This window comes from Phocoena phocoena, chromosome X (assembly GCF_963924675.1).
Source record: "Phocoena phocoena chromosome X, mPhoPho1.1, whole genome shotgun sequence".
Classification (NCBI taxonomy): domain Eukaryota; kingdom Metazoa; phylum Chordata; class Mammalia; order Artiodactyla; family Phocoenidae; genus Phocoena; species Phocoena phocoena.
Window position 1 is genome coordinate 25,983,481 of NC_089240.1, and position 13,186 is coordinate 25,996,666.

General features: G+C 40.1%; 1 pseudogene; it reads left to right on the forward strand.

Annotated features, from left to right (window-relative positions):
• Positions 1-12,416: 12,416 nt before the first annotated feature.
• On the forward strand, positions 12,417-12,775 carry LOC136142999 (V-type proton ATPase subunit F pseudogene; annotated as a pseudogene).
• Positions 12,776-13,186: the final 411 nt, after the last annotated feature.

Genomic DNA, 13,186 nt, shown 5'->3' on the forward strand with positions numbered 1-13,186 from the left:
TCCCACTTGATCATGGCATATGATCCTTTTAATGTCTTGTTTGGTTCTGTTTGCTAATATCTTGTTCAGGATTTTTGCATCTGTAGTCATCAGTGATATTGGTCTGTAATTTTCTTTTTTTTGTAGTATCTTTGTCTGGTTTTGGTATCAGGGTGATGGTGGCCTCATAGAATGAGTTTGGGAGTGTTCCTTCCTCTGCAATTTTTTGGAAGAGTTTGAGAAAGATGGGTATTAGCTCTTCTGTAAGTGTTTGATAGAATTCACCTGTGAAGCCATCTGGTCCTGGACTTTTGTTTGTTGGAAGATTTTTAATCACAGTTTCAATTTTATTACTTGTGATTGGTCTGTTCATATTTTCTATTTCTTTCTGATTCAGTCTTGGCAGGTTGTGCATTTCTAAGAATTTGTCCATTTCTTCCAGATTGTCCATTTTATTGGCATAGAGTTGCTTGTAGTAATCTCTCATGATCTTTTTTATTTCTGCAGTGTCTGTTGTAACTTCTCCTTTTTCATTTCTAATTTTATTGATTTGAGTCCTGTCCCTCTTTTTCTTGATGAGTCTGACTAATGGTTTATCAATTTTGTTTATCTTCTCAGAGAACCAGCTTTTATTGATCTTTGCTGTTGTTTTCTTTGTTTCTAGTTCATTTCTTTCTGCTCTGATCTTTATGATTTCTTTCCTTCTGCTAACTTAGGGTTTTGTTTGTTCTTCTTTCTCTAGTTCCTTTAGGTGTAAGGTTAGATTGTTCATTTGAGATTTTGCTTGTTTCTTGAGGTAGGCTTGTGCTGCTATAAACTTCCCGCTTAGAACTGCTTTTGCTGCATCCCATAGGATTTGGATCATCGTGTTTTCATTGTCATTTGTCTCTAGGTATTTTTTGTTTCCTCTTTGATTTCTTCAGTGATCTCTTGGTTTTTGATAACGTATTGTTTAGCCTCCATGTGTTTGTGTTTTTTACATTTTATTCCCTGTAATTGATTCCTCATCTCATAGTGTTGTGGTCAGAAAAGATGCTTGATATGATTTCACTTTTCTTAAATTTACTGAGGCTTGATTTCTGACCCAAGATATGATCTATCCTGGAGAATGTTCCGTGTGCACTTGAGAAGGAAGTGTAGTCTGCTGTTTTTGGATGAAATGTCCTATAAAAATGAATTAAATCTATCTGGTCTATTGTGTCATTTAAAGCTTGTGTTTCCTTGTTAATTTTCTGTTTGGATGATCTGTCCGTTGTTGTCAGTGAGGTGTTAAAATCCCCCACTATTATTGTGTTACTGTCGATTTCCTCTTTTATAGCTGTTAGCAGTTGCCTTATGTATTGAGGTGCTCCTATGTTGGGTGCATATATATTTTTAATTGTTATATCTTCTTCTTGGATTGATCTCTTGATTATTATGTAATGTCCTTCCATGTCTCTTGTAACATTCTTTTTTTTAAAGTCTATTTTTATTTGATACGAGAATGCTACTCCAGCTTTCTTTTGATTTCCATTTGCATGGAATATCTTTTTCCATCCCCTCACTCTCAGTCTGTATGTGTCCCTAGGTTTGAAGTGGGTCTCTCGTACACAGCATATATATGGGTCTCGTTTTTGTATCCATTCAGCGAGCCTACGTCTTTTGGTTGGAGCATTTAATCCATTCACGCTTAAGGTAATTATCGATATGTATGTTCCTCTCACCATTTTCTTAATTGTTTTGGGTTTGTTTCTGTAGATCCTTTTCTTCTCTTGTATTTCCCACTTAGAGAAGTTCCTTTAGCATTTGTTGTAGAGCTGGTTTGGTGGTGCTGAATTCTCAGCATTTGCTTGTCCGTAAAGCTTTTGATTTCTCCATAGACTCTCAATGAGATCCTTGCCGGGTAGAGTAATCTTGGTTTTAGGTTCTTCCCTTTCATCACTTAAATATGTCATGCCACTCCCTTCTGGCTTGTAGAGTTTCTGCTGAGAAATCCGCTGTTAACCTTGTGGGAGTTCCCTTGTATGTTATTTGTTGTTTTTCCCTTGCTACTTTCAATAAGTTTTCTTTGTGTTTAATTTTTGCCAGTTTTATTACTGTGTGTCTCGGCGTGTTTCTCCTTGGGTTTATCCTGTATGGGACTCTCTATGCTTCCTGGACTTGGGTGGCTATTTCCTTTCCCATGTTAGGGAAGTTTTCGACTATAATCTCTTCAAATATTTTCTCGGGTCCTTTCTCTCTCTCTTCTGCTTCTGGGACCCCTATAATGCGAATGTTGTTGCGTTTCATGTTGTCCCAGAGGTCTCTTATGCTGTCCTCATTTCTTTTCATTCTTTTTTCTTTATTCTGTTCCACAGCAGTGAATTCCACCATTCTGTCCTCCAGGTCACTTATCCATTCTTCTGCCTCAGTTATTCAGCTGTTGATTCCTTCTAGTGTATTTTTTAATTCAATTATTGTATTGTTCATCTCTGTTTGTTTGTTCTTTAATTCTTCTAGGTCTTTGTTAAACATTTCTTGCATCTTGTCAATCTTTGCCTCCATTCTTTTTCCGAGGTCCTGGATCATCTTCACTATCATTATTCTGAATTCTTTTTCTGAAAGGTTGCCTGTCTTCACTTCATTTAGTTGTTTTTCTGGGGTCTTATCTTGTTCCTTCATCTGGTACATAGCCCTTTGCCTTTTCATCTTGTCCATCTTTCTGTGAATGTGGTTTTTGTTCCACAGGCTGCAAGATTGTAGTTCTTCTTGCTTCTGCTGCCTGCCCTCTGGCGGATGAGACTATCTAAGAGCCTTGTGCAAGTTTCCTGATGGGAGGGACTGGTGGTGGGTAGAGCTGACTGTTGCTCTGGTGGGCAGAGCTCAGTAAAACTTTAGTCTGCTTGTCTGCTGCTGGGTGTAGCTGGGTTCCCTGCCTGTTGGTTGTTTGGCCTGAGGCCACCCAACACTGGAGCCTACCCAGCTCTTTGGTGGGGCTAATGACAGACTCTGGGAGGGCCCACGCCAAGGAGTACTTCACAGAACTTCTGCTGCCAGTGTCATTGTCCTCACGGTGAGACACAGCCACCCCCCACCTCTGCAGGAGACCCTCCAACACTAGCAGGTAGGTCTGGTTCAGTCTCCCCTGGCTTCACTGCTCCTTTCCCTGGGTCCCGATTCACACACTACTTTGTGTCTGCCCTCCAAGAGTGGAGTCTGTTTCCCCGAGTCCTCTTGAAGTCCTGCAGTCAAATCCCACTAGCCTTCAAAGTATGATTCTCTAGGAATTCCTCCTCCCGTTGCCAGACCCCCAGGTTGGGAAGCCTGACATGGGGCTCAGAACCTTCACAACAGTGGGTGGACTTCTGTGGTATAAGTGTTCTCCAGTCTGTGAGTCACCCACCCAGCAGTTATGGGATTTGATTCTATTGTGATTGCGCCCCTCCTACCGTCTCATCGTGGCTTCTCCTTTGTCTTTGGATGTGGGGCATCTTTTCTGGTGAGTTCCAGTGTCTTCCTGTCGATTGTCCAGCAGCTAGTTGTGATTCTGGTGTTTTCACAGGAGGGAGTGAGAGCACGTCCTTCTACTCCACCATCTTGAACCAATGTCTTCATGGGCTTTTGAAAGACTATTTAGGAATCAGAGTGTTGCGCTATTGACTTTCAGGTATTGGAATATTTTTCCCCCTTTTTGAAATACAGTCTAAAAATTCTGACTGCTCGTTAGAATTGACTCTAATAACTTATGTATTCCCATCACAGAAGTTAGCTCTACAGATAATCATCCTGTTCTGCTAAGTTCCATCAACTATATTTGCCCCAAATGCCTCTTTAGAAGGTTCTAGAAAAGTGTTAGTTTGGAAGACAGATGCCTTCCTGAAATTTTTTTTTTAATGACTCTAAAGGGGAAATTTAGGTTGAGAATAACCAGATAACACTTCTTTCCTTTTCCTCCAAAATAATCAGGATGTGTTTTCCAAAATTCTGGAGGTTCAGTACTCTCACCTGGAGACAAAGCTGCCTTGTGTTCATTCTGAAGGAGCCGCTCCTGGTATACCCATATGTGCAGTATCAAATGGAGCAGAAATCCAGCTAGCTTGTCCTTGCCTCATTCTCCTGTCACTTCTGAGTGCTTCGTCTCCTTCTCTCTTTCTCTGCACTCTGGAGCACCTTCGTTTGACCCTGCCACTCTCCTGTTACTAAGCTCTTGCCGTCTGTGAAGAAGGCTGTTTGACGCCTTTCAGTTCTTGTTTGGCAGAAGAACTTCAAATTGTTCAAAAGAAACAATGGTCTAACTTTCCTAGGAAGTTAAATTTGATCATTCCCCTTGTGAAAGTGGCCTGTGATTGTATTCCAAGCTGCTAGGCTATCTCTTATTTTTTTTTAGTGGCTCAAAATTAGTAGAAAAATAAGGAAAGATCCAAAAGTTGTCCTCAGACTAAAAGTTATTTAGGAGCAGCTGGTGTTCAAATGGGGGTTTAAAATGCAATTAGCACCTGTCTTCTAAATATCTGGTAAGCATAAATTGAAATGTGTATCTCATCTGTAAAATGGTCTGTTGCTTTTTGTGAGAAGAAATGTAAGCATAAAAATACAAATACAAATAGAAAAGAATTAATTCAGTGATGATATTCTTTATTGGCTTTTTAAGTAGAAACATAACATGTAACAGGTTTTACTGAAAGGGACCTAAGATATAATTTAGTCTCATGACCTCTATGAAGATCATAGTATTTCTTCCTGATAACACAGCTGAACTGGGAACAGTGAAACTACGGCTCAGGACTCCTCATCCTACTGTGCTCTTCTCACTTTAAGCATCAGGTTCAGTGAATTTGCAGACTGTTTGCTAAGTTAGGGCTTCTTACGCTGGGATCTTTGGAAGGGATTTGTAGATCTTCTCTAATTTCATGTAATTTTCAGTGTGAATGTGCATTTTCTTCTGGGGGAGCATAGCTTTCAAAAGACTCAGAATAGCCCATCCCATATTCCCCCTTGCCCCGAAAAATGAGGTATAAGAACCTTTAAATTAAATAAATATTTGTTTTAATGTAAAAATCATGGATAAATGTTTTAGTGCTGTATCTTCCTTCTCTCAGCTATCCATATATGAAGTTAGTGTAGTTTCAGTTCTAATTCAGTTGTCCATGGAGAAGGCAAAGGACCACCAAGTGAAAAAAAGTGAATCCATATACCTTGACCTTACGTAATCAATCTGTTAAGAGATCTTTCATTTACACCCTCTGCCTATATATGTGGTTTCCATTTCCTCACCACTTAGCCCACTAACCTCCCCCCCACCCCTCCAACTCCTTCCTGGAGGAACTGTCGAAATATCTAACTTATATATCATAGTAAGGCAGCTCTCTTAGGCAACTACTAAAGACCTGTTGGAAAAAACTAGTAAAGGGGTTTGTTTGCTCTTTTAAAATTATCCATCTAAATTCTTTATTATATATATTGTTCATTATTGTAGTAATATGGTTTCCTTTTTGGCAATTTTCTTTTCTCAGCTAGTATAGCACTATTTTCTCTTCAGCTGGCTCTGATTCCACCTTCTTCTCCCACCTTCTGACTCCAGATATCCAAAAATCTTTAGTTTTAGACCTTCTTCATATGCATAATATGTTATACACATTTCCTCGGGGGTCTCATTCATTCTGAAGATTTAAATGTGTTCTCTCCACCTAGGAATCCCAAATCTTCCTCTCCAGCTTCTTTCTTAACATCTTATATTTCCAACCAGTTAGATTTAAGCCCAGTCTATTTTATATTCCTCCGTCAAATATGTACCATCCCCATATATTCTCAAAGGAAATGAATCTCTCATATGCAAATTGAATCTCCCTTCTGCATTCCAAGTGTCTGACAACAATACCAACTTTTTCACTATCTCCAAATTGAGACGTTCAAACTAGTTTTTGACATCCTATTCTTTTTTATTGACAACATCCAAGAACTATCTACATTCTGTTTGTTTTTCCCACTGGATAGCTTTTGCTTTCAGTTTATTTAATAAATAAATGTTTTTTGAGAATCCAATAGGTACCAGGTGATTTGCTAGGTGCTATGGGGGAACCAAGATGAATAGGCTGTGTTTTAGCCCTCTAAGGAGTCACTAACGACGAGTATGAAGCATATTTACAAATAGCTACAATGTAAGGCCTTCATAGCATTGGCAGTGGCTACCCCAACTCCAATTATGCATTGCTATTATTGACTTCTGTCCACATCCATAGCCATATATAGGGTTTATTTCAGACTTTTCCATTCTGCACACCTTACTTTATTTTTAATTTATTACTTTTTCACTCATGGTCATTCTAACTACATGATTTTGATTTTGATTTTTTTCTCTCTTTGATTTTTCCTCTCTTCTGGGTCTATGTGTGGAAGGTTATGACTCCGTAATCCTCCTGTTGATCCAGTAGAGGGTTTTTTTTGAGCCGTGCCCTTTGGCAATCAGCATCAACCAGAGGATAGCCTGGACATTCACATTCCTACCTGAAAAGCTGATTTTAATTAACTGACGCTCCCTTTCTCCAACTCTCTTTGGATTTGAAAAGCTGAGATCATTTACTGCTTCAGCTTGGGCTATGTTTTTCTTAATGGGGGAGATCTGCCTTTTGCAGTTATGCTAAGGATGACTTTCAAGGCCCAAGTCATGTCTGAGTATCCTTCTCTTCCCACCTGGAACACTTTGGTATGCTACAAGTGGTGATAAAGTGATCACTAGGCCCAGATTGACAGAAGGGGACCTGACTGCCCAATAAACAAGAAACTGGGCCCAGTGTTTGGTTGCCCAGGCAAAAGGCTGCCAAAGCAAAAACCTATTCTTAAAACTAGGCATATTTGTTTATATTTCTTCTGCCATTAATTAATCCATGAAAGCATCATTTTCACATCCTTTTTTTAAAACAGGAAATCCGGGCTTCCCTGGTGGTGCAGTGGTTGAGAGTCCGCCTACCGATGCAGGGGACACGGGTTCGTGCCCCGGTCTGGGAGGATCCAACATGCCGCGGAGCGGCTGGACCCGTGAGCCATGGCCGTTGAGCCTGCGCCTCCAGAGCCTGTGCTCCGCAATGGGAGGGGCCACGACAGTGAGAGGCCCGCGTACTGCAGAAAAAACAAAACAGGAAGTCCATTTTATTCAACTCTTCTAAGATCTTATGAGTGAACAGTCGTTGAAACATGATTTTGTTTATTTTTAGGCTAAGATTTTACAGATTATTTGTAAATAAAGAAGAAAAGAGAGGTAATAGCCACATTCTTGCCTTGATCTTTCGCGGTACGCTGTGGCCTCTCCCGTTGCGGAGCACAGGCTCCGGACGCGCAGGCTCAGTGGCCATGGCTCACGGGCCCAGCCGCTCCGCGGCATGTGGGATCTTCCTGGACCGGGACACGAACCCGTGTCCTCTGCATCGGCAAGCGGACTCTCAACCACTGCACCACCAGGGAAGCCCCTTGCCTTGATCTTGTTTCTAACCTGAAAGATTATCCAATTGACTAATGAAACATAGGTGGTAAATATAATTATCTACCTTTGAAAGCACTCCTTTTGGGGGTGGCAGGCGTGTGCATGTGCGCGCACCTGTCTGTCTCTGAGATTGCTGCTTTGCAATTTTGTATTTTATATTCTGGGAAATCTCACCTTTCAATTCTCTGTTTAGAAAACAGAAATTCAGGATCTCTTCAAATATTCATTCCTGTAACTCTGAAGTGGGGGGTGTGGAGGGGAATGAATAGGTCACTGCACTGAGAGGAATTATAAGGGTATAGTGACATCTACAGGTAGCATGTATATTGTCAAACAGGATGTGGTTACCATCTGCTGAGGAATGGACTGTTGTTAACAAGCCTCTCTCTGCCTTAAGTTTGTTCAAACATGCCTTGCCCAAGGTAATCAACACAAAAGGTTAGGATAATTAAACTGGAATAGATGACGTAAGGGATCTCGCTAAAATTAAAATTTCTGTAATAAAGGGGCCTTATTTTACCTACTTTCTTATACCTAGTGTATCTTCGTTTTTGAAATGGGAAAAGCATTTTGATTAGCAGTTCATTCTGAAAATGAAATTATATATAAGCCATACCTATATAGTTGATAAAAGTAGTCACTGAAAATTCATGGAAATCACAGAGAAAGAATATGCCAATTAGAAATTCAAAAAGTCATTTTTGGCTCTCAGTGACAAAAGAACCAAAATAAAACCATTCTGTTCCAGTAAATAACCAGTAGTAACAACTCAGGTTAACATTATGTCAGAAATTATTCCTACATTTTCTTAAGCAAAGGAGGGAGAAGAACAGTAACAGTAGGGGGTGTGGTTAATAATAAATTATAATTGAATTAGGCTCATTAGTGTCAGTTATTTTGCTATCTTTGCAAAAACAAAACAAATCAGGGAAAGTAAAAAATAAAATTTAAGCTCCTTGTAGGGTGAGATTATGTTATAGATTTTGTATTTCTCATGGCGGCTAGACATACATAGTGAATAGTTGCTCAACTGAGAAAAAAATAGAAAGATGTAAAGCTGCTTTCAAAACTCCTTATTCTAATGTCTATTAATTTAGTAGAAAAGAATGAGATGTTTAAGCATAGTTGGGATTTAGCAGTCAAGTTGCTAAAACATCTTTTTCAGTATTCACTCTGTGCAAAGTGCTACATGAACCTACTTAAAGGTGGGAAAATCCAACTGCTTAATTAGTTCTTATTACTTCTTCATGCCTTCTTTTTATTCTTATATCTTTCCACTTCCAATATTTACTTTAACATCAAAGAGGGATACACTAAAATATATATCTTTTCCCCAACAATTTCAAGTGTTTTTTCCATTTCATCGCTTTTGTTTGTATGTTTTTGTTTTATAATCTAGAGTATCTTTTCTTTCTCTGAATATACAACTCCTATGCAGCTCAAATGTCCCATTCTCTAAGTCTTTCCTGGATAAATCAAAATAGTTATTTATTCCTTTTTGAATTCTCTTAACACTGTCTTATGTCACCTGTCATCTTTTACCTTGAGATTAAAAATATTTATCTATTTTAGCTCTCCTTAGATATATTGAAGGCAGGAACAATCTTGAACATTTTTATTTATGTGCCCTGCATACCTTGGGTACTCAATAAATATTTGTTGAGTAAAGTAAAAGATTCATCCTGTGGAAGTTGAATAACAATTTAAGAATTAGAGGATAAGGTAATAGTTACAAAAATGAGTTCACAAGCCTGTTAATTGGTCCCTGTTTTAAGGGGTCTTCTTTATTCCTGAAGATCTCTTTTGACATAAATCAAAATCTTAAACATAATTTAGGATTTCATTTGTGTACTTCTCTGAGAAGGAAGAATAGGCTTAAACACGTATGGATGACTGGAGGGAGAGGGAGGGCGATAGAGCAGTCTGAATTCCCTCCTTTTGGCATGCGAAAATACATGAATTTCCAGTGGTCACTACCAAGATTACCTGGCTAGAGCAAGTTTGCTAATAGCCCGATCAAGGAGGCTGGCTGCCAGGTGAGGCACCTTAGCAACAGGCGGCTATAGGCTGTTCTGCTAAATGGGGACCTCATCTGTCAGGGAACAGCATAATAGAGAGGCTTCTTGGAGACCCACGAAGAAACTAGATGTATGTCCAATGATCAGATCGATATTTCAGCATTGCCGTACAGAGGGCATCTTCAGCCTGTCAGTATTAGAGAGGCAGGAATAGCCACAGAGAGTGTTATTAAAGAGAGAGGAAAAAGGTGTCTCAGAGCCAGACCCTGCCAACACCTTCCATCTCAAATCTCATAGTCAGGACTGCCACTCAAGCCTGACCTGAGGATAAGGAAAGGAGATGAGATTTAAAACAACTTTGAAATTAATGCTTTAATTTGAACTAAATTTTTATACCCAAAAGTGGCCACAAAGCTAGGGAATCTTCATAAGATCATATTGCTGTACTGGAAAGGGAGATCCAGCAGTACACGAGAGAAGACAGTAATTGGAAACACTGAAGCCACTTTATCTTGATTTTGCACCAAGCTGAAACTTCTCAGTAAACCCAGTTACATTAGTCAACAAAGGACTGTCTTGGTCTCCTACGGCTGCCATGACAAAATATCATAGACCGGGTGACTTAAACAACAGAAATTTATTTTCTCAAAGTTTTGGAGGCTGGAAAATTCAAGATCAAGTTTCCGGCAGGGTTCAGTGTCTGGTGAGAGCCCTCTTTGTGTCTTGCAGATGGCCACCTTCTTGCTGAGTCCTCACGTGGCACAGAGAGAGATGGAGAGAGATGAGATCGATCTCTGGTGCTTCTTCATTTTTTATAAGGACATCAGTTCTATCAGATTAGAGCTCCACCCTTAGGACCTCATTTGACCTTTACTTCCTCCTTAAAGGCCTTACCTCCAATAGAGTCTCATGGTGGGGGGTGCAGCTAGGGTTAAACATATGACTGTAGGGGGACACAGTTCATTCCATAGCAAAGACTGCTTGCCATGAGGCACAGACTGTTTAGAGACAGAATAAAATAGAGAAAACCAGGCTAGAAAATGATTCTCGATTCCTTCCATTCCGTTCCAATGTCTGGATATTGCAATTACAAATGGAAGCAAGAGCTTTCAGGCCTCATTAAATAAATCTTGGTTATACGGTCATGATTAAGATCAAAGGAACCAAAAAGCTGATTGGAAACTCAGAGGCTCAACTCTTTGTCCCCAGTGCCAGAGGTAGTTGATGCTTCCAAATCCTGGGGGACTTCTGGGGTGGGTGGATTTTCACAATAATTCAGCATGGCATAAAAGTCAAATATGTTCTTCAAAAATTGACATGGGCCATTGGTAGTCTAGAACTCAACAGTAGCAAGCCTAAACTTAATCAACAGTACATTGGAGAATATAGATAGTAGGAATTATATTGGAAATTTAAGGCCAAGTACAAAAAAACCCCAGAAGATTGCATCTGAAAACTACTTGTTAAGTCAGAATAGAAAGTCTACTCTTAAAAAAGAAATGGTTCTGACTTCCAGTTTTAGGTCTGACACATAAAGAGCTTCGAAGTACTCACAAGAAGAGCTTTGGACTTCCCTGGCAGCGTAGTGGTTAAGAATATGCTGGCCAACGCAAGAGACACACGTTCAATCCCTAGTCCGAGAAGATCCCACATGCCGCAGAACGACTAAGCCCGTGTGCCACAACTACTGAGCCTGCGCTCTAGAGCCTGCGAGCCACAACTACTGAGCCCACATGCCACAACTACTGAAGCCTGTGAGCCTAGAGCCCGTGCTTCGCAACAAGAGAAGCCACCGCAATGAGAAGCCTGCACACTGCAAGGAAGAGTAGCCGACGCTTGCCTCAACTAGAGAAAGCCCACGCACAGCAACGAAGACCCAACACAGCCAAAAATAAATAAATTTATTTTTAGAAAAAGAGCTTTCCTCAAGGTAAAAATCAACAGTTCTTGTATTCATCAGAGAATGGAGCTCATAGGGAAACTCCTGCCCTCCAAACTAGAGAGACAAACAGAAAAAGCAAGGACACCAGAGGAAATTTTAGCTTCTGACACCACAATTGCAACAAAAAATATACACAGTGTACCTCCTAGTCAGATAAATTTAAACCTCATACGACCTCAGTTCCTTTTACCCAGTACATCATGTTTGGCTATAAAAAAAATCACAAGTCATACTAAAAGACAAAAAGCACACTCTGAATGAACAAGGAAGCATCAGAACCAGACTCAGATATGGAATTATCAGACTGAGAATTTAAAATAGCTACAATTAATATGCTAAGCATTCTCAGGGAAAAAGTAGACAAATGCAAGAAAAGGTAGGTAATGTAAGCAGAGAGATGAAAACTTTAAGAAAGAATCAAAAGAAAATGCTAGAAATCAAAAACACTATAACAGAAATGATGAATGTATTTGATGGATTCACTCATAAAGAATCAGTGAACTTGAAGATAGATCAATAGAAACTTCCAAAACTGAAATACAAAAGGAAAAAAAATGAATGAAAAAGACTGAACAGAATATTCAAGAACTGTGGGACAATTACAAGAAGTGTATATACATGTAATATCAATACCAAAAGGAGAAGAAAGAAAGGAACAGAAGAAATATTTGAAGTTTTAAAGGCTAAGAATATAAAGCAGAAACTAACACACCATTGTAAAGCACTTATACTCCAATAAAGTTGTTAAAATAAATAAATAAAAAAGGCTGAGGATTTTCCAAAAATGAAAGACAGACACCAAACCACACATCCAGGAAGCTCAGAGCACAACAAACAGGATAAATGCCCAAAATTTGATATCTAGGCATATCATATTCAAACTGCAGGAAATCAAAGACAAACAGAAAATCTTGAAAGAAGCCAGAGAAAATAATGTCTTACCAACAGAGGAATAAGAACAATTAAATCGAACTTATCTTCAGAAACCATCCAAGCAAAAAGAGAATAAAGTAAAATATTTGAAGTATTGCTGACTGTGAGGATGGCGGAGAGGGGGAAGCTAATTGTGGTGATGGGAGACGAGGACACGGTGACTGGCTTCCTGCTGGGTGGCATAGGGGAGCTTAACAAGAACCACCACCCGAATTTCCTGGTGGTGGAGAAGGATGCTACCATCAGTGAGACGGAAGACACTTTCTGGTGGTTTCTAAATCGGGAGGACATCGGCATCATCCTCATCAACCAGTACATCGCAGAGAGGTGCAGCATGCGCTCGATGCCCACCAGTGCTTCACTGCAGCGCTACTGGAGATCCCGTCCAAGGAGCACCCCAGTGATGCTGCCAAGGACCCCATCCTGCGCAGGGCCAGAGGCATGTTCATGGCCCACGACCTGCGCTAGGGGACTCCCCACAGTCATGCAGCCTCTCCCCAGGCTTGCCATCAGCCCTTCTCTAAGATTTGAGCCTCTGAGTTCCAATTCCCTGCCCCTTCCCGCTCCACTGAGAGGCTTGGTGAGGTGCTTCCAGGTTGCTGGAGCTCTGCCATTGAAATCAAGGCTGGTTAGGGTTTAAACAAAAAAAGAAAAAGAGAGGAGACACAAATTACTGGTATCAGAAATGAAAGAGGAACCAGCTCTACTAATCCCATGGACAGTAAAATGATAATAGAATACAGTAGACCCTTGAACAACACAGGTTTGAACTACAGAAGTCCATTTATACACAGGTTTTTTTTTTCAATAAATACTACAACACTACATGATCCACAGTTGGTTGAGTCCTTGGATGCAGAACCATGGATACGGAGGGCC